Source organism: Ixodes scapularis, unplaced genomic scaffold (assembly GCF_016920785.2).
Source record: "Ixodes scapularis isolate PalLabHiFi unplaced genomic scaffold, ASM1692078v2 PGA_scaffold3__209_contigs__length_174095766, whole genome shotgun sequence".
Taxonomy (NCBI): domain Eukaryota; kingdom Metazoa; phylum Arthropoda; class Arachnida; order Ixodida; family Ixodidae; genus Ixodes; species Ixodes scapularis.
This window is the reverse complement of record NW_024609868.1, coordinates 139407005-139426413: the sequence shown is the minus strand read 5'-3', so window position 1 is coordinate 139426413 and position 19409 is coordinate 139407005. Positions and strand designations below refer to the sequence as shown.

Below are 19409 nucleotides of genomic sequence, written 5' to 3'. Positions count from 1 at the left end.
ATCGGAATTTGTGCACTATATTGTGACCGATATCACTTTTTTTTTGCGCTACGACGCTCTCCTCTTTTTTCTTTTGCAAGCGCGAGAAGACTGCTTTTTCTGTAACTCGGGTTTTATTAGTTTCAGTAATAGCGTCAAATTTTGCACGTTCCCAATCGACTTCTTCCAGAGTATACTGACATCGCATTAAAGTACGTGGTTCGAAATTGCCTTTTGCTTCATCATCCGGAGACTATCTTAAAGGGATGAGCCAGCTCGCCTATTCGACGAAACGGTTTAAAGCAATACAATAAGGAGAAATGCGAATTGCAAAAACAAAACGAATTGATTGATAAGGACGGTAAAGTTGAGACGTAGCTATGTTCTGAAATTTTTGTATATTCTATATATAAAAACAGGGCGAAGGTACATTCGTGTTTAGCCTGACTTAGATAAGTTGTGACTGAGTGTTTTTTGTTCAGGAGAGCCCCGAAATTGCAACCTGAAAGCCCTAACATCTTTCACACGCGAAAAAAAAAGTCCTTTTCTCATAAAGTGGAGTTTTTAACCATTCAAAGCAGCGAATACCCTTGAAAGTTTTTTTCATTGGTCACCTCTCACGGAGATATATAGGCAAAACCATTAGCTCGACAGGGGCGCTCGGAGTGGCCAGTATTGGCTTACATGGTATTTTTAAAAGCCAACCCATAGCGCGACCACTTCGAAGTCCTTCCGAATTATTGGCAGGCACACCGCAACCTTCGCCTCGGGCCACGCCTTAACTGATTAGACAATCCCGGCCACTGGTTACGGCGGACTCAACTTTTGGTCAGCTCTCTGTGTACTGTTAGTTTGGAATTCGCTTAACTGGGTAGACGACAACCGTTGTTACAGGAATTAAATACAGGAATGAAATACAGGTGAAGATTGCGGGTTCAGTCCCCGCTCCTGGCCCAATTTTTTGCCGTCTCTCGTTCGCTTGTCCTTTCACTAACTTTAATGCAATGAATTCAATAATCACCTTCTCCCCTCTTGGTGCTCTCTCTCTCTATACCCAGGAAGCACACTTGCATGGTTTACCTGGGGCGAGGATTGGCACTTAGTTGTGATAGCTTGGCCACGAGTGCCCAGCCATTTACATCTGTACGCCAGCCTGGTGTTTCACAGTCTTTCCTTGCCCCAGAAAGCCACGGAACTGCCAGGGAATGTCTTCCCTGGTTGACCAATCAATTTCCACGGTCATTGATGGCCATGGTAAACAGGCCGCTGCCAGTATTTGATGTAGCCTGGCTGTCTATTCGTTTTCCTCGGTCAGAGATGGCCACGGTAGCAACGCCTCTGCCGAGCTTTGAGGTTCCATGGTGCTTCACAGGAATTCCCTGGTCCGTTCAATACAAGCAACTGCCAGTGTTCAGCGTGTTGCCAGGTCGAAGATAGGGTGAGCCAAGGAATGGCAGGGAATTGCCGCTATGCAATGTTCCGTAGCTCATGCTCCTATTTTATTGGACCCAGAATGCCCGCTCAAAGCCACTGTTACTCTACAGTTCGTTTAGCTTTTTTCACTTTTTCTTTAAATCGTATGAGCGCTCTCGTTACACATTTTTGGTGCTTTGTGGCACAAGCCCTCGCAGTAGAAAGCGACGTTTCAGTGTAAGAAGTCTGTTTTAGCTAGAGGCATAAAAAGAGCACGTTTTCCCCATTGAAAAAGAAAAAAAAACTATTTGAAAACAGTTTGGATAGGAACAGGCCAAACCCGAAATGAACTGGTTGCAGTGGAATTGTACCGGACAAATTGGAAATCAAAATGTCAAAATTGGTCGAACTCGAACTTTATAACTTTCCCGCTTTTTACCGCGACCTTCATCTACCCTGGCTTGCACCGAGAAGCCGCTTCCAGCGCAAGTGCCCGAGACGGGGAGCCTCCCACGTGATGTTGGAAAAGCGCGGGAAAATCCGGCACCCGGAGGTGCAATGCGCAGGTGAGTCAGACGCCTGGAATGCGCCAGTGCCCCGGGATCGGAGATGATGCAGTGTCCCCGCGCGCAGCGCGGATGCCTTGAAAGAGGAGAGCTTCTCACGGTGCCAGGACAGGGAGCGCGCGGGCCAATCAGCGCGGCCCTCGCGTCCGCTCCAAGCGCCAATTTAAGTCGGCGGCGGCGCAATTGAAAAAAAAAAAAAGCCGGATTTGGTTTTAGTGGTGTTAGTGGCGCGAACTTGGGTCTTTGTTCCCGCCAGTTCCCGCTGCAGTGCTGTTCTGCTTGGGGAGGTTACACGTTGCTGTGTTTGTATAAGATAGTTTGCCGGTGCCTTGAGTGCTGCCTCTGCCAATGGTTCCTGTAGATGATGACGTCCTCCGCCTGAGTTCCACTCGCTCGTGGGCGAAATTGCTGCATCCCAGAACGGCGTGTTCGGAATTCGCTCCGTCCTCATTGCAGCGCGGGCAATGTCTGTGTCTTGTCTCCGCGCCAGCGAGCCAGGTAAGCAGGCTTGACCATTTGGATTCATTTTCATAATACGGTGCATGTGAAACTGAACCTTTTTGCAACCCAATTCGGAACAGCTATGCTAGTAATACAACCGCCAGTGTATACATTCAGCTTCAGAAATCCTCTAGAACAGGGGCTAACCACTGCGGTATAGGATCCGCCTGTTGTTACCCTCTTCCTGCCTTCCAAGTCTGTCGCCCGCTATGCAACTCGCAATTGCGAGTTGCATAGCGGCCGACAAACTGGGGAGATAGCAAGGGGGTAACAACAGCAGGATCTTTTCATTCCAAGGCGTTGATTTTCGCAAAGGCTGAACCGCATGTAAGCGAGCGACGAGCGGCGGAGATTTCCCGCAATCGCTCCTCGCGTCGATCGGTTTTTGGATTTCTAGAAATCGTCGTTCATCGCCTTTGTCGCCTGCTCCCGTCGCTTTCATGCGGTTTGCCGCGTCGCATGAGTGACCGAACGACAACGAAGCGGATCGTCGTCGCTCGTGAAATCGCTTAGATGTGGTTTATAATTAATTGCCGGGAGACTGGCACCACATGTACGATTGGCACACGCTTCCATATTCTCTCATACTGTTTATGATAGTGCATATTTTTTATTCGTGGCATTAGTTACATACCGTTTTAGAACAGACGGGTGCGAATAAATCTGCCACAGTTATAATTACTGATGTTTATTTTTTTTCAGATGCCTTGGGGTACTACCTTTGGCCACCACCGGAACCCCGACACTCCAGAAGATGTGGAGAATCTCGCCAACCGCCTGGGACACATGAATAATTTCATGAAAATTTTTTTGCATTGTACATATGTTTTTATGCTTATTTTTTCGGCCTGCAGTATGCATTTATTTTGTGGAAATAAATTGAATTTTATTAATTTACGACGTGTGTTGTCAGTATGACCAGTTAATCTGGTTTAACTGCATGGTGAATTTCTGTTGTCTAGCCAAGCTTGGCTGACCACCCGGCCACTAACCTGGCCCATGCTGTATATACAATAAAGAGCCAAGCTTGGGGTACCACCGAGCTTCCCGCCTGGCCCATGCCATAATTCCAGCGGTGAGCCAGTCCATGGCTACACAGGGAACTGCCGGTGGTCGCCAGACTGGCATGCCAGGATGGGGCTGCCTAGCGCCATGGTGCAAAACAATCTAGGCCCAGTGAAACTTCCCCGGCTACCCAGTCTGGCTCTAGCTTGAGCCGGTCGTAATGTGGTGCTTGGGTATATATATATATTGTGAGGGTGCTTATGCGTAGCACTGCCCGCGGTCATCGTCGTCGTCATTTTTGGCTGTGTGTGGGCCGATCGGCATCGTCAGCTGACTGGTGGCCCCTTTTTTGGAAATGTTCCATAGACACCAGACTCCAATGAAAACCGTCGCCTGACCGATTTGTCTTTGTCTCACAATATATATATAATTGATTTTTATTGTATGTGTGACTGCACCAGCGCCTTGAATCAGCCCCCCAAAATAGTTTCTGGCTACGCTACTCTATTCAGAAGCTAATAATACTCATTACAATCAATTTTCCCTAACAAGATAACTAGCCTTCATTTCAGGACAGTTATGTGCTGGAAAGATTAACATCTCTGTTGTGCGAGAATTGAAACCTTTTATATGATATGAATATACTACTGATATTTGTAGTGTTACTCTAGGACATGCAATAGCTTGAATAGATGAAATCAGTCAAAAATCTTGGATGTGTATAGCTGCTCCGTCACAATATTCAACCATCATTTTTTTTCATTTTATCCTTTTTTAAGCTGAAGTTAAAATTGGAATTTTTATTAACAATTTTTTGTTATGTTAACTGCTTGCAAATTATGAACTATGCAAGGCATGGTGCTAGTGTTTAATGAGCTAATGAAGGACACATAACCTGTAAAAATCAGGTTATTATAATGATTAGGAGACTGCTGATTCTTGGTCAAGTTTGTGCTATATTTTTGAATACATGGCAGGGCTCGAAGATAAGGACAAAACGATAACTAGACAGCATTCAGTGCACAATGGTGTCCTCCTCTAGTCTTGGTTTTCCAGCACCACCATGTATTCTCATTTGACAGGAGAGGTGCAAAAAAACAGACTTGTGGACCTGATTTGCTTTTGTAATTACTAAAGCTTTCTGACCAGGTTCCCTTATTGTTGCCTCATGCAGCATGCTGAGATTCTAATTTTGTCATGGCTTTGCAGTGATTAGTTTTTGTAATGTTCTGTGCTATCAAGCATGCACCCCAGTAATTTACAGTCATGATTCGATACCTTTTAGCACGGCAATGTATGAGTGGCCTTATAAAAATAAGAAACCTGTCTTGCATCTTTCTGATGTGACATACTATGTGGTTGGGATGTGCTGTTACTTCTTTGGATTTGTAACTTAATTGGTTCTTAAACTGAAGAGCCTTATCAAGTCACAACTTTACACACAAATGTACAACCCATTTGACTGCATTGACCACAAAGTTGTGTTCCACATGCTGCATTATTTTTGTGGGGTTGCTGAATGCTGCAGTATGCTGTGTAACGATAATGATCCCTGAAGAAGAAGAAAAAGGTTAACAAAGGACTCATACAAATCTCCAAAATACAGCAAAGTGACTGGTGCGCACCTGAAAACAAATCTACCTGGTCCTGCGCTAGTATCTTTTGCTACTATTGTAATACTTTGCAAAACTTTCAGTCTATCCTCGATATGGTGGTGTATTTTTTTTTTCAAATCTCGGCTGTCCCTTCCCTCCGTTGAGCAATGTAAATATTAATAACTAGTATATGTATAATACCTATTTATATTCATTTTGTGTTTGGTGAAACAGAAACATGACTATTTTTACTTTCTTCTGGACATTTTAAATAAAAACAAAGTACTTATAGATGACTTACCTTGAGGTACTTTCTCTAACAGGAACGACTTGGAAGCAGAAGGATCTGGTTGTGCCTCATGTGCTCATACAAGCTCCTACTCTTCATCCGGAGGATTATGCATTCCAAAAGCCAGTTGGCACTGTAACTTATGCTTTTGACTGACTTCCTTTGTGCAGCCCTGAAGCAGTGACGCACAGCTTCCTGCGGTTTTGGAGGCAGAGCTACAAACTGTAAAGTTTTTGTTTATTATTTTTTCTTGCAAAGGGAGAACACTGCCACTTCAGTTCTAGGAGCTTTGACAAACATTCAGTATATGGGGCTAATTTAATGGGGCACTCTCATCATCCCACATGGTGTCCAAAGAGAAATTATTCGAAAAAATGCAGATTATTGAACTGTACTTGATCGAATGGAACAAAGCTTATGAAGCTGGCGAAAAACAAAATCTTCGGCGGTGCCGGGATTCGAACTCTGGACTCTCAATATCCGGTTGGATGTGCTAACCACTACACCTCACCTCCTTCTCTTTTCAGGTTATCTTATCTGTCTTATTAATGCACTGCAATGAAATGTATCCAATGAGGTGTTTTGTAAGCACACACTATATTTTAATAAAAGTAATGAATATTATTTTAATAATATGATTAATTAAATATTAATTAGGGAATGCCATATTTAATACTATACCACATTTTAATATATCGTTCATCCTATAGACCAGTTAAGGACAAAACAAATCAGCATGAAATTACATATTTGGCTTTATGTGTATGCATTTAGTATATCTTAGGATATTCATTAATAGTTTTTTTATGATTTGCCTGTGCTCCAGGTACTCATAATTACTGGTATATGCGAGCTATGTCAGTGTGACCTAGGCAAAGTGCATAATATGTAGATAAAGTTAGAGCTGATGTATTTGCAGCTCATTGAACTACTTCCAACCACAACAGAACCTCTCCTTTTTAATTGTGTTTGCCACTTTAGAGTTATATACAAAATAATCTAATTCTAGAGAAATAAAACCAAACTATAATCTACTACATCAGGATATGATGACAAGTGTGTTTTGCAAAAGAAATTCTTTAATATAAATTGTAATATCTTGGATGGTATTGGAGAATGTGATTTTCTGTTAATTACTCTTTGGAAATGTTTGTGCTGTTGGTGTAATGTTCCAGGTGTAATATTAAAGATTCCAGATGCTTTTAGAAACACGGCTTGCTTCTTGTCACCGTTTTCTTCCGCAGCTTGCACCGAGCTTGAGTTCTTATTGGTTGCCTGCAATTCCGAAAGCTCTAAGCTTCAACAGACACTAAAATGACATTGCTACCTTGCTAAATAATTTAGGTGTGGAAATATCAAATTTTTGATTGTGATTAAAATATAAATAGTAGTAATGTATGACTGCAAATGGAATTGAGATATTTTCTAATATAAATATTTTACATATTTAGCAAATGGTGCATAAGTGCCTTATTAAATTATGTCCTAATTTGTGTTGTAAAAAGCATACTTATGATAAGTGACAAGTTATTTTATCAGAACCATTTAAATACTTGTAATAGAAAAGAGGCCCTGATAAGACAAGTTGGGTAAAACATAATGTAACATGGCAAGCAAAGCAATGAATACCTTTTTATTTGAATATAGATCAACCTTTTCTCTTTTTTTCATTCTGCCCTTTGAAATCAGGTGTGGAACTCTAGTCACAACCGAAGAAGAATGGCTTGCAATGGTAAGCGAAAGGTCCGACGTCATAGAATGAAGGTGCTCTTTCACGTAAGGCAATCGTCTCACGTGAAAGCACACTAATGGAAAACTGTGAAGCTTGAGGCACGCGCCGGTGCGGAACAGGAAGCTTCACTACTTTGCACTGGCGCGAAGCGGTGAAGCTTGACATGGGGAAACTGGGGAATTGTGAATACATTATTTATAATTTTATAATGTTCAAAATACTGTAATAATTTGAATGGTAGAAGTGTGCTTTCAATTGAATCGAATAGCAAACACTAATCGTGAATCATTCGGAGTGTTGAATGTTTTTACACCTGTACTACTACTACTATTGGTTACCACTAACCCTTTTCATTGCTAATATGTAGGGAATGGTTTGGTCTTCTTTGTGGGCTATTGCAGATAACACGAAAGCTTAAGCAGGAGTAACCCTCTCAATTCCCAACCAGAATAAGTGGATACCTTTTAATCCCAGCTAAAGCCACCATTTCTTATGCTTTTTCTGGCAATACCCAGAAGATGTATTGTGCCACAGATACTGTTAAAGTTTGGATTTTCTATAACTGTACTGACAGTTCATGAATATGGGAATCTGCCAGTGTATGCCTAAAACAGACAGCTACACTTTTTATTCTATTATGTTTCCCACTTTCTGCATTATTAGCATTAATCTGACTCGTTTTGCTATACTACAATTAGAATGAATGATAATTGGGCTTTTTTCTTCTTATGAAATGATACTTTTCCAATCAAGATCAAGTTCATTTTCACTATATCTCAACACTGGCCTGTGCATTCAGCCAAAAACGTTTGCATTTATCAAGAGCAGATGTGGTTTAGCAATGAACACATTTTTTTCTGTTTTATATATATGCACTGTTGCCTTAACCCAATTGTTCATAAGGATACATGATACAGGGGCCCAGCATTTATTTTGTTTACTGTTGGAAGTCTTGTCTTAAGCTACATAAACATGTGAAAAGCTCTAATATTTACTGTCTGAAAGTCTGGTAGAATCTGCTGGCCCAAGAGGCTGAATTCTCGCTTCATGAACGTAGACAAACAGCATCACATTGTTTGACAGCTCACAGTGTCTTTTCTAAAACGATTCACAAACCTTTTTATAATATGTTTGCAGTGACTTAATAGACCTGATGTATGGAGGAAGCGACATATGTCTCTGGCAGCAAAAATGCAATTGGCCCGATGGCATACACTGCCATAGACTGTAATACGACCTCGTCTGCTACAGGCACCAAGATATTCGCCCTCACAATAGTTGAGTATAGCCCACAAGTTCTTACATAAGTGACAGTGATCATTATCATGATTGATGTTCCAGTAAAACATAATTATTAAAATCATGTTCGAAACCTCTAAGAAGAGCAAACCGGTCAAATACACTGTGATGCAAACTGCTTTACAGGCTTACCCTCTCCTCAAGCACTGTGTGCTCAATCTTCTTGTTTTGTGCTGCTAATTTTTTTAGGGATGTCCTTAGAGCGGATACCCTCTCGGCGGCTCGTCTGAGTTTACGTAATCTGTTGCGCACAGAGCTGCCTGGATGTTTGTATGGCTTCCTTCTGCCGAGCTTCAGGAGCCTCGACTGCAGACACCTCCGAAGGTTTCTGCATTGGAGGCAACTCAGCTGGTCACCTGAAAGTGAAGAAATTGAGACTTTATTGACCTCTTGTGTATACACTAAAATATTTCTTTAATGATTTCTAACTATTTTTATTGCATACCATCATAACACTAAAGGACATCAGATATGCTTATGGCTTTTATTCAAAGTCCACTTTTCACAGTGAAATTGTACAAACAGAAAGAGCTAGAAAGCTAATTTTAATTGCAATAGTTTCACAATCTCGAAACTGGGCACCCAGACTTAATATACAGCAACTCGATTAAGCGGTGTTCACCATTTTCGTTTCCATCGTTCACCAGCAGAAATTTAATTCTGCTTTTCAGATATCCAGCAAAACATCTCATGGCACCTTGGAAAATAAGTCTAATGGATTTTAAGATTCCCCCTATTCATTAAGACTGTTTACACTTTAGGTATAAATGACTATTGTCATGACAAGAGTATAATATGTATCATACCTAAGGATTTGTGTATCCAAGAACCAAATTGCAGCCTTACGGACAGGTAGCATTTGTAAACAAATGGTTTGCTCTTGGTTTTAAAATTCCATAAAGAGCCATTTTTAGCGGATATCAGGAAATATATTTTTGCAGCTTAGAAAATAAGATCTATATTGGTGCGTCCATTGAGGGCTTTGCACTTGGAAGAAAATATGTGCCTTTCTCCCAGGGACAGGTAAACGTCTTACAGCGTTAGGGCAGCAAATTCCTTTTTGTTCCCCGCTCCTCTACATAGTGCTTTCTTGTCAACACCTTTGACCAGTTCCTGTGCCTCTGTCTGTGTGTAGATGGCACCCTTGTTTACAAGTTTATGTCCTGCATAAACTTTAAACCATGTCACGTCCTGGCAGGTGCTGCTTGCATGGAACATCACGGTTTTCTCTGTCCTTGTTGGTGGAGTCTGGAGGGGGGGGTCATAGATGCTAGACGCATATGCAATTGTTGCTGGTGCATTCTTGAAGTGTTGTTGTGTCCAGTACTTGGGCGGACATTGGACGTCTGTTACAAAGTCTTCCAGTTGAGGTGGCGCTGGCTCGGCATTTGGTTCGTCAAGGTTCTTCATGCTGCTGTTGCTGCTGCTGTCAGTTCTAAGGATATTTTCCACATCTGAGCCAATTTGTAGCACAATCGGTGCCCTTGGAGTTTCAAACATGGAAGGAACTGCATCCTTCTTGAGGGAGGTCCTTCCGCGTGGTGTGAGGACTTTCTCATCGTTGATCACATGCACATAGTTCCGCTGGATCTCACTGAAATTTGATAAATAAAACTTTCATGTATGTGTGTTTCAATCAATCTTGTACTTTACTTTATTACTCGAGCTACTCTATCTTAAAAAAGTTTTGGGGTAATTTGCTATATCTTACAAATACTTTCATAAATCAGTGTTTATTTCTCTAGCAAATATATTTTTTCGCATAACTTGTGCTCGCTTCTTAAGTTACTGACAATTTGCTTCCACATTTTTATTCGGTGTGTGGGAAGGTCAGAAAAAATACGGACTTTAATTATATTAGATAAGCACCCCCTGATTGCCTACGTTTAGTGCCAAATTATTCTGTAACACACTCATGCTCGTGCGGAAAAGTGCAACCCCCAGATGTAGGTAACGCTGCCTTCTGGTAAGCAAATGCAAGTTTGTGGCGAGCCTTGATATATAAAAAAAGTATTTTGACTGTTTATTTATAGATGTAAGAGAAAGCCTTTCAGATTATGGGGCAGGAGGTCAAGTGATTACTGTGATTTCAAAGCTTAAAAAACATAAATAAATCGCGAGTAACATCTCTTGTTATTCTAGGTAAATATTTAGAAGGAGGGGGAGGTGAGAAAACACATTTCCTGCCCTGACTGATGTAGGTTTCAGTTGTTTTGTGGTTAGTTCTTTAAATAAATAAACAAAACAAATTGTAATTGACAATCCATCTGGAGTTACGACTTGCTTTTTTTTGTACTATATTTAAATATTTTTATGAGTGGAGTGTTCTGTACATTACTGGTGTTCAAGTTTTAGCTGTAGTCAGTAAAATAGCTGAATTTGTTTAATAACCATAATGCTGGTGTGAGTCATATTGTGCATATTATTGCAGCAGGGTAATGTTTGTGTTACCGCACATTTCAATTTGGAAGTTTCTTGCTGCTTATATTCTAACTTTACCAGCTTAACCTTACACATGTCTGCGTCCACATATATAAGCATGCATACGTACATTACACAAAACTGCAACATGTATAAAGCTAGCGATATTAAGTGGATATTCTAAGCCCAGAAAGCAACTGGCTCAAAGGATTTAATGTCTAATAAAATGTTTGATGAAGTTTTCCACCTACCTCTCGTCCAAATGCTTCTCACAGATGAGGGCACTTTTCGGGAGTTGTCTTCCAGTACTCTTCTCCACTGCCTGCTGCCAGCGTTTAAAGATTTCTGAGTCCTTAGGTGCTGAGAACAGGACTATGCACGTGTGACGGGTAGTGCGTTTACAAATAAAACAGTGTCGAACACGCTTCTTGCACCTTCCGCCGTCCATCACGCAAGTGCGGTCTGGGAGCAGACGCTGAAAATTGCGCGCGCTCAATGCGCGCCAAAAAAGTGAAAAAACGTCACTGAAAATAAATTTGATAGTTATTTATTTATTTTATTGGAAAAACCATGCATTGTTATAAAGTCGTTTTACTTCTCAAAAGATGTTGTTTAAGTCTATTTCGTTTCGCTGTGTCATTCGTGTGTATTTTATTCACAACGCGAAAAACAGACGACGTTTTTTCTCGGGCGCAAAGACAGCGGCACTCGCGGCACCCGTCGGCGATAAACACCTGATGCGCCGAACCTCCTTGCGCCGAACAAACCTCTGCTTTGAACGCCTCCTTTGCTGGGACACCGCCAGGATCGCGACCGGCGACAGCATGACACTTCTATGACGTCATCAGGCGGAAATCGAGGGACAACTTTTTTGGCCGCGGTGAACACACCAGTCGGAGACGCGTTCCAGGCACCATAATTTTAGTAAGCAAACCAGCCCCTATTTAGGCAATATGCAGCAAACATCGAAAACCACATCTTCAGGGAAATCGCGTTTTGAAGCTTGTCGACGCCAAACTCGAATTAATTCGAATGGTGTGCGTGCTTCCACCGCCGTAGTGCATTCGTCACATGTTCGTAGGATTTAGTCCTGTCCCGGTTGGACAGCGCAAGGCTCGTTTATCTTGAGCACCTGTTCAAGTTCTTTAAAACTTTATAGATTTGTTCTCCTAAAATTATTAAAGGGGTGAAGCAACAATTTTTGTAATTTTCGCGAATACCGCTTAAAACGGATCCCTGACGTGAATAACCTATGAAACACGCGTTCGTTTTTCACCCCACGCAATAGAAGTCCCAGAAAAAAATTAAAGAAAAACGAGCACGGTTCACCCCCTCAACTCACAGCCAGAACAAGCGGCCACGTGATCTGGAGCCGATTATATGCCGCCAATGTTGATCATAGCCACGCGCTGGGGTTGGCAAAGCACGGGACATGCGCTGAGTTCCAGACATTGTTATGGCTCGGCTATTGTCGTCGTTGCAGCAATTGCACACGGGCCACTACCCGAATGCATGTCGAGGCATCGATTGTCACGAGTCCAGGACGAATGCGTACGCATTCTTTGCGTCCACTGTGTGAGCAGCATTTGAATATCGTCACCGCAAAGCTCGATGACGCATTCCCGGGGATCGTACTTTGCCATTGTCCCCGCAGCTCCGTCATCGAATTTCGCGAAGGAGCAAAAGGCGGCTTTGGAAGGAGAGACTGAAAGAAAGGCTCCTCTTGTCAGTGGTGTTGCGTTCGAGTATTCTTGGGTCCCACTAGTGCCAGGAAGCTGGTGTAAAGTAAGATATATTCCTACCCAATGTCATTGCACAGCCCCTTTAACCTAAAATATTCGGTAGAAAGTATGGAATATGTTTATTTTAGTTTTAATTTTGATGGGGCCCAAACTGTTCCCCCTCAAACACGCCATAGATAGTGTCTTTTTTTGTGCTGATTTGGAGTAACGCAAAACTAATCGATTAAAGTAACGAGGTAATTAATCGATTACTTTTTACGGGGAGTAATATGTAACGGTAATCCTTTACTTTTTAGGCCAAGTAATTGTAACTGTAATTAATTACTTTATTGAAGTAACGGGCACAAGTCTGCCTTCTCGTCAACCCTCAGCTACCGCCACCGACGAGAGCCTACATAATGAGCTGCGGGCGCGATTCCGCCGTGGCCCGACATCGCCTCAGGCCACAGTTTTTTCAAACATGGTACTACTACAGGTCAGGTATTTTGACGATTGTTCTTGTTGCCGTTCAAGCGAATACTGTCTGATAGCGGTGTCGTTACCCAGCGACTGGTTTAGTCCTAGCACCATGCCCCTCATTTCTTTGTGTCTTCCCTCTCATTTTGCCCAGTACGAATGATAATTGGAATGTCTGGTGATGAGTCAAATCCCGAGCCCTCAGTGGAGGAGACGCTGAAGTCGGTGTTGGCGACGCTACAGGGGATTGAACTGGGACAGACCGCCCTTGTTGCGGATCTGAGGCAGATTGGGGGTGAGGAAGCTGGCAATGGAGAAAGGAATGGCCGGCCTAACTGCAAGGATTGTGGCCGTTGAGGCCGAACTTCTTCAGTTCGCGTCTGGCCGAGGAGACGACTGCTCCCCAGGCGTAGTTGGAGTCTTATCAAAGCTTAGTCAAGTAGAGCTTCCCTGTGACGATGCCAAGCACCGTTTGAGGAGATCTATTTTGTTGTTCTGCAGTCTGGCTGATGATCCTCATGAGGACTGGCAGAAATTTGAGCGCTCTGTTATTGAATTCTGTTCCCACCAGCTTGGCGTCCCGATAATCTCGGAAAATGTTGAAAGGGCACATCGTCTGGAACGTTATGTGGAAGGGAAAAGCAGACCAAGCATTGTCAAATTTTTGAGGTACAAGGACAAAGAGAATACTCTCATCAGGTCACAGGCTTAGGAGAACGACCTTTGCTGTCCGTGAGGGCTTTTCCGTTGTCGTGGGGGCGCGAAGCGTGAATTGTTGACTTCTGCTCAGAATTTGGGGCTGCCGTTCAGACTCCGGTTTGGTAACCTGGAGATCGAAAATGATGTGTACATTGTCGACCATCTCTCGGGAGTCGTGAAAAAGGTCTCCAGCTAGCCAAAATGTAGCAATAGACGGGTGGGAAACACCGCTCCCACGAGCGTCAGGTAATGCAGGCTACAGTTCCTCTCCCTCTTGTTTACTAATATACGCAGCATCGAAGACGGTAAATCCCAAATAATATTTCTGACTGAGTCTTGGCTTCGCCCTGATATACTTAACTCTAAAATATTCCCTGCATCTGCAGGGCTTGAAATTTACCGGCGTGACTGGGTGAGTCTCAGGAGAAGTGTAGTTATGATAGCCATTGATGAACATATACCTAGCCATAACGTCTCAACCATAACTGCCTTGGAAAGGGTTTGTGTGCATGTGAACACCGATTACCGGAAGACGCTGCTGGGTGTTTGTTATAAAGCTCCGGATTGAACAGCATCATTTAACAACGAATTTCGCGACACTTTGCCCGAAATAATTAGACTTTTTCCTAATGCGAATGTTGTCCTATTGGGTGTTTTTAACTTTCCGAACATCGACTGGCCCACACTGACGGCGGCCTCCGAAGAGGCCTCAGGACGTGCGGAAACGTGCTTAGACTTTTACCTTGCCCAGGTCGTTCACCTGTCCACACGGAATAACCACATTCTTGACTTAGTACTACGGTGAGAGCCACTACACTAAATTCAGTTTCTGACAAGAATAGCCTCATTGATCACAGGCTTATTCAAACGGAAATCAATTTGCCTGTATCGATAAATAAACTTTCTTTCAAAACCATCCGTTACTATAATAGAGCAAATTATTCTGCCATAATCAAAGGTCTTGATGATTTTATTCCCTCCTTCAAGATAGACTTCCCTAGCAACTCCACTGAGCTTTACGGGAGCAAATTCAAGAATAAGCTAAGTTACTTGAGAAAGAGGTTTGTCCCGGTTGTGCGAATTCGGACCGAGGGTGACCGCCCGTGGTTCTACAAAGCCCTAAGGCGCCTCGATAATGAAAAGAAACGATTGTATGCGAACGCCAAGCGATCAGGTAGTGCTTCTGTTCGGGAGAAGTATGGGGCCTGCGCCACTCTATACGCCGACAAAATAAAACAAACTAAGACCAAATTCTATGCGCACGACTTAGCGCCTATGCTGTGCAATAACCACAAAAAATTCTGGCGATTAATGTCCCCAAACGAGTCCTCGGGCTGAAATTGGCGATGGAGTGCTGATGAACTCACTGCTACCTAACCAGAACAGAGTTGGCCAAGCATTGACCGATGGCTGGCGATGGTCCTTTGGCCCGTGGCCAGAGAATGGCCAGCCATTGGCCGATGACTGGCCTTTTACTGTTCATTGGCCAGTGGCCACTGGCCATCAGCCATCGGCCAAACATTGCCCGATGAACGGCCACTCTTTGGCCACCGGCCACAAGACCATCCCCAGCCACTAGCCATTGCTTGGCCAAATTCCGTGCTGCTGGGGTACTTATCTTAACGACTATTTTGCATCTATATTTACAAGTGAGGTCCTAACAGACATCCCGGTGGTAGATGAAGTCGGCTACTCCCCTATGGATCCAATCGAAATCTCGCCAAATGGCATTCAAATCTGATCGAAACCGCTAAGGTGTCAACATCACCCGGTCACGACGATATTAACATAAAGATTATAAAAAAGAACTCCAAGTCAACTTGCAGCCAGATGCTGAGCTGAATATTTCACCAATCATTATCCACTGGTCAAATTTCGGACGACTAAAGGATTGTAAAGATAATTCCAGTACACAAAGATGAGGATCGTAAATCTGTCCCTATCTACAGGCTCATTTCTCTTACCACTGTCGTATGTAAGCTTCTGAAGCATGTAATATATTTTCACGTCATGTCACATCTGTTAGTCAACGACTTCTTTTTAAGCACCAACACCATTTCCGTACGGTACACTCCTGGGATATGCAACTATTTGAATTCACTGACGACATTCACTGCCATTTGGACAACCATACCCAGCTGATGCTGTCCTCTTGGACTTTTCAAAAGCTTTTAATCGGTTTCCGCACGGTCAACTTTTGACAAAAATTTCTTCCTTAAATCTTGATTCTCAGGTCCTCTCCTGCATTCGCGGGTTTTTATCCCATCGACAGCAGTACACTGTTAACGGTAACTCTTGTTCATCTGTGATTGATGTGGTGTCGGGTGCTCTGCAGAGCAGCGTTCTCGGACAACTTCTCTTCTTGATATATATCAACGATCTTACAAACCGTCTCAAATCACAGATTCGTTTATTTGCAGATGATTGCCTAATATACAGACAAATCAAGTCAAATGACGACCACCTTGTTCTGCTAGAGGGCCTGCATAGTGACGTCTAGTGTAGAGAGTGGCTCATGCTCCTCAGCGTCTACAAATGTAAAACTGTCCTATTCACACGTCAAATGATCGTATCCCCACTCCCATACTCACTGAACAATAAACTCTTGACACAATCGCCCCACTACAAGTACCTCGGAGTTTGTCTTGCTGCGGACCTTTCCTGGTCCACTCATATGAGCGCAATTACGGCGAATGAATCACGTACGCTAGGCTTCATAAAACGAAATTTAAAACTTGCACCTATATTTGGAAGCTGGCATACGAGACTTGTGTCAGACCTAAATAGGTATACGCGTCGTCAATGTAGAGCCCCTATTAGAGATACTTGACGGACCAAATTGAAAGGGTACAGAATCGAGCAGCCAGGCCTAATGAGTCATCTTATTTGTAGTACGATAGTGCATCCTTACTTAAAAATAATATTGGTCAGCCTCCATTAGCTTCTCATCGTGAGACCTCCGTCTTGTGCTTGTTTCACAAACTATTCTACAGCCAGGAGGTACAGGAGCTCCCTTTTAACCAACCGCCTCACAGGGCGTCCTCTCGCACAAACATCAGCCGGTCCGGTCGCCCAATATCGGGGTCCACACGTTCCTTTAACCATTCAGCCATACCTAAAGCCAGTAGAGCCTGGAATTCTTTGCCCGAGGACATTGTTGCCATTGTTGATACTAGGGAGTTTCGGGATCATTTGTCAAATCTTGTTGAATAACATTTTGCTTTTGCCGTATCCAGGCAGTGATCCTGGTAATTTTGGAGAGTTTGCAGTTCTGGCGTCCCCGTTTGTTGTCCCGTGTTAACATAGGTTTGTGAACATTCAGGGATTTCCATTTGTCGTTCGTGTCTCGTACATATATCAAGATTGTCACTGGCGGGAACCTGTCACATTTTGTGTTCTTGTGTTTACTGTGCTTTCTCTTATTAAGTGAAGTGCCCCTGTTGTCCATGAAATGATTCTTCCATCATTCCATCACACCATTATCGTCTATGTATCCTTTGTGTTTTTACTTGAACAGTCCCTCCTTATATATTGCCCTGCAATCGGCCTTTAATATACTTGATTAAATAAATAAATAAATGAATAAATAGATAAATTTCAAACTGGTACAGTGTTTGGGACATGAAGCTAAACTCAGACAAGACGGCATTTCTCCGAGTAACAAATAAAAAGAAGCCATTGCAGCTTACTTATGCCATTGACAATACAATAGTCCTAGAAGTAGACGAGTTCAAGTACCTCGCAGTGACAATTACAAAAAATTTAAAGTGGACCAGTCATATTCAAAACATTTGTTAAACGGCATACAAGAAGCTTGGTTTCTTTCGCCGCAAACTTAGAAATACCCTCAGATTGCTATGCTTGCTTTGCTTTAGGGTCCCGGACCCAGTCAAGTTACCATATGTTAGCTATTTCTCTGGGGGCCCGCCGGAGTAAATTTCAGGAAATAAAGATTTCATTCCATATCAAATTATTGGCTAACAATTCACTAGTCAGACTTAAGCTAGGATATGCGAGCATGATCTGGGACCAGCACACAGATACTGACGTTAACATCTTAGAAAATTTAGGGAGGAAGTGTCTGTGTTTTATTTTTAAGTATGGCAGATTTGACTAGCCCATCGCACTTATGCGGGCGAACAATATCCAACTATTATCAGATCGCAGAAAAATAGCGAGATTGAAGTTTTTATTTCTTATTTTGCACAAAAAGTTGGGTCTGGCTTTCTTCCCTTTTCTAAAATACTCTGATTTCAGACTTACTCGACATTGTCATCAGTTTTTTTTTTTTTAAATCACAAATTTGCCCGGACTAGCACTTTGAAAAATTATTTTTGATTGTCCACTCAAGTGCACTGACTGGTGCTCCGACGTACAAGGCCCTGTTCCCGGAAGTCTTGAAGGCAACTGTCAACGATCTCTTGATTCTTGGAATAGACGGGGCGTAACTTTCAACGAACGGATGAACTGACTCCTTTGCCGATTCGGTGCTCACCAAGAGAAGCACAGCAGGGAGTTCTTGTGAAGTTTGGCCCAAAGATATTCCACAATTTCTTCATAGAAGCATACACTCCTGGATTCTCGGCAGATTTTCTATCGCCTTCGGTAGCACTATGGCTACATCTGTTGGCGGACGTTGGCTCCTCTTTGAAAAGGTTCTTCCGGAAGAACAAATGTTCTTCTGCCCCAAGCTTTTTCCTTGCCTGCTGTGTGGCCTTCACAAATGGCACAATGCAATGGGATATATATATATATATATATATATATATATATATAAGCGACCATGGATATTTATGGTTCGGCGCAGTTTGCAAAGGTAACTTATTCGTGTGCACCGCGAAGAGACCCGCTGGCCGTTTCGAATTTTCAAAAACATAGTTCAGAATGTGGAGGAAATACTTTTGGACTGAAATGGAACGCACCATTTCACAATATGTTAAAACATGCAATCAATGCCAGACAAGGAAACCTACAACAAAACCTGCTGGAACCTTAAGTCTTATTCAGCCTTTCAACTAGAAATTTATTGGTATTGATCTTCACTTTATTAGTCCTTTGACGCGCTTTACAACGAATAACCACTAAAAAATTCTGGCTGTCGAATATTCCATGTGCTACAATAAGACAAAGGTGGTAACAGCCACCACAAGTCTAGAAGTCGATAAATTTTTTCTTCATTTCATCTTCCTTCGTCACAGCGTTTTCTAACACATTCTCCCCGATCCCGGAAGTTTTTAGATGACCCAAGTATTTCAAGAATTTTTACGTCTCTCAGATTCCGTTCACAATATCACAACTGCGTATCATCCACAAACCATTGCCGTCACCGAACGTTTAAATCCCACATTAACCAACATGATCACAATGTATACCGCCGGCGACCACAGAGACTGTGACACAATCCTTTTATATATAACGTACGCTTAATACTTCAGCCACCAAGCCCTAGCAAGATACCCCTTCCCCCCCCCCTTTTTTTTGTTGCCTATATGCACGATTACCGCTTTGCACTTTAGATACTCGTCTGCCTTACGCTGACAACGCTTCACTCGATGATCACACCGATGATGTCCTCTACCGTGCAGAAGGAACACGGCAACTTTCCAGAATCCATACGCCTAAGTCGCACCAACACCAAAGGCTTCCCTTTGTGGAGACTCAGTGCACTAATGTCTTCTACAAAGTTGATGACGAACAGGGATGGGCAGGAAT

The 19409-nt window shown here is 42.8% G+C and overlaps 1 pseudogene; it reads right to left on the bottom strand.

Moving 5' to 3' along the window:
• Positions 1–9289: 9289 nt before the first annotated feature.
• Positions 9290–11248, bottom strand: LOC120837845 (annotated as a pseudogene).
• Between the last annotated feature and the right edge of the window lie 8161 nt (positions 11249–19409).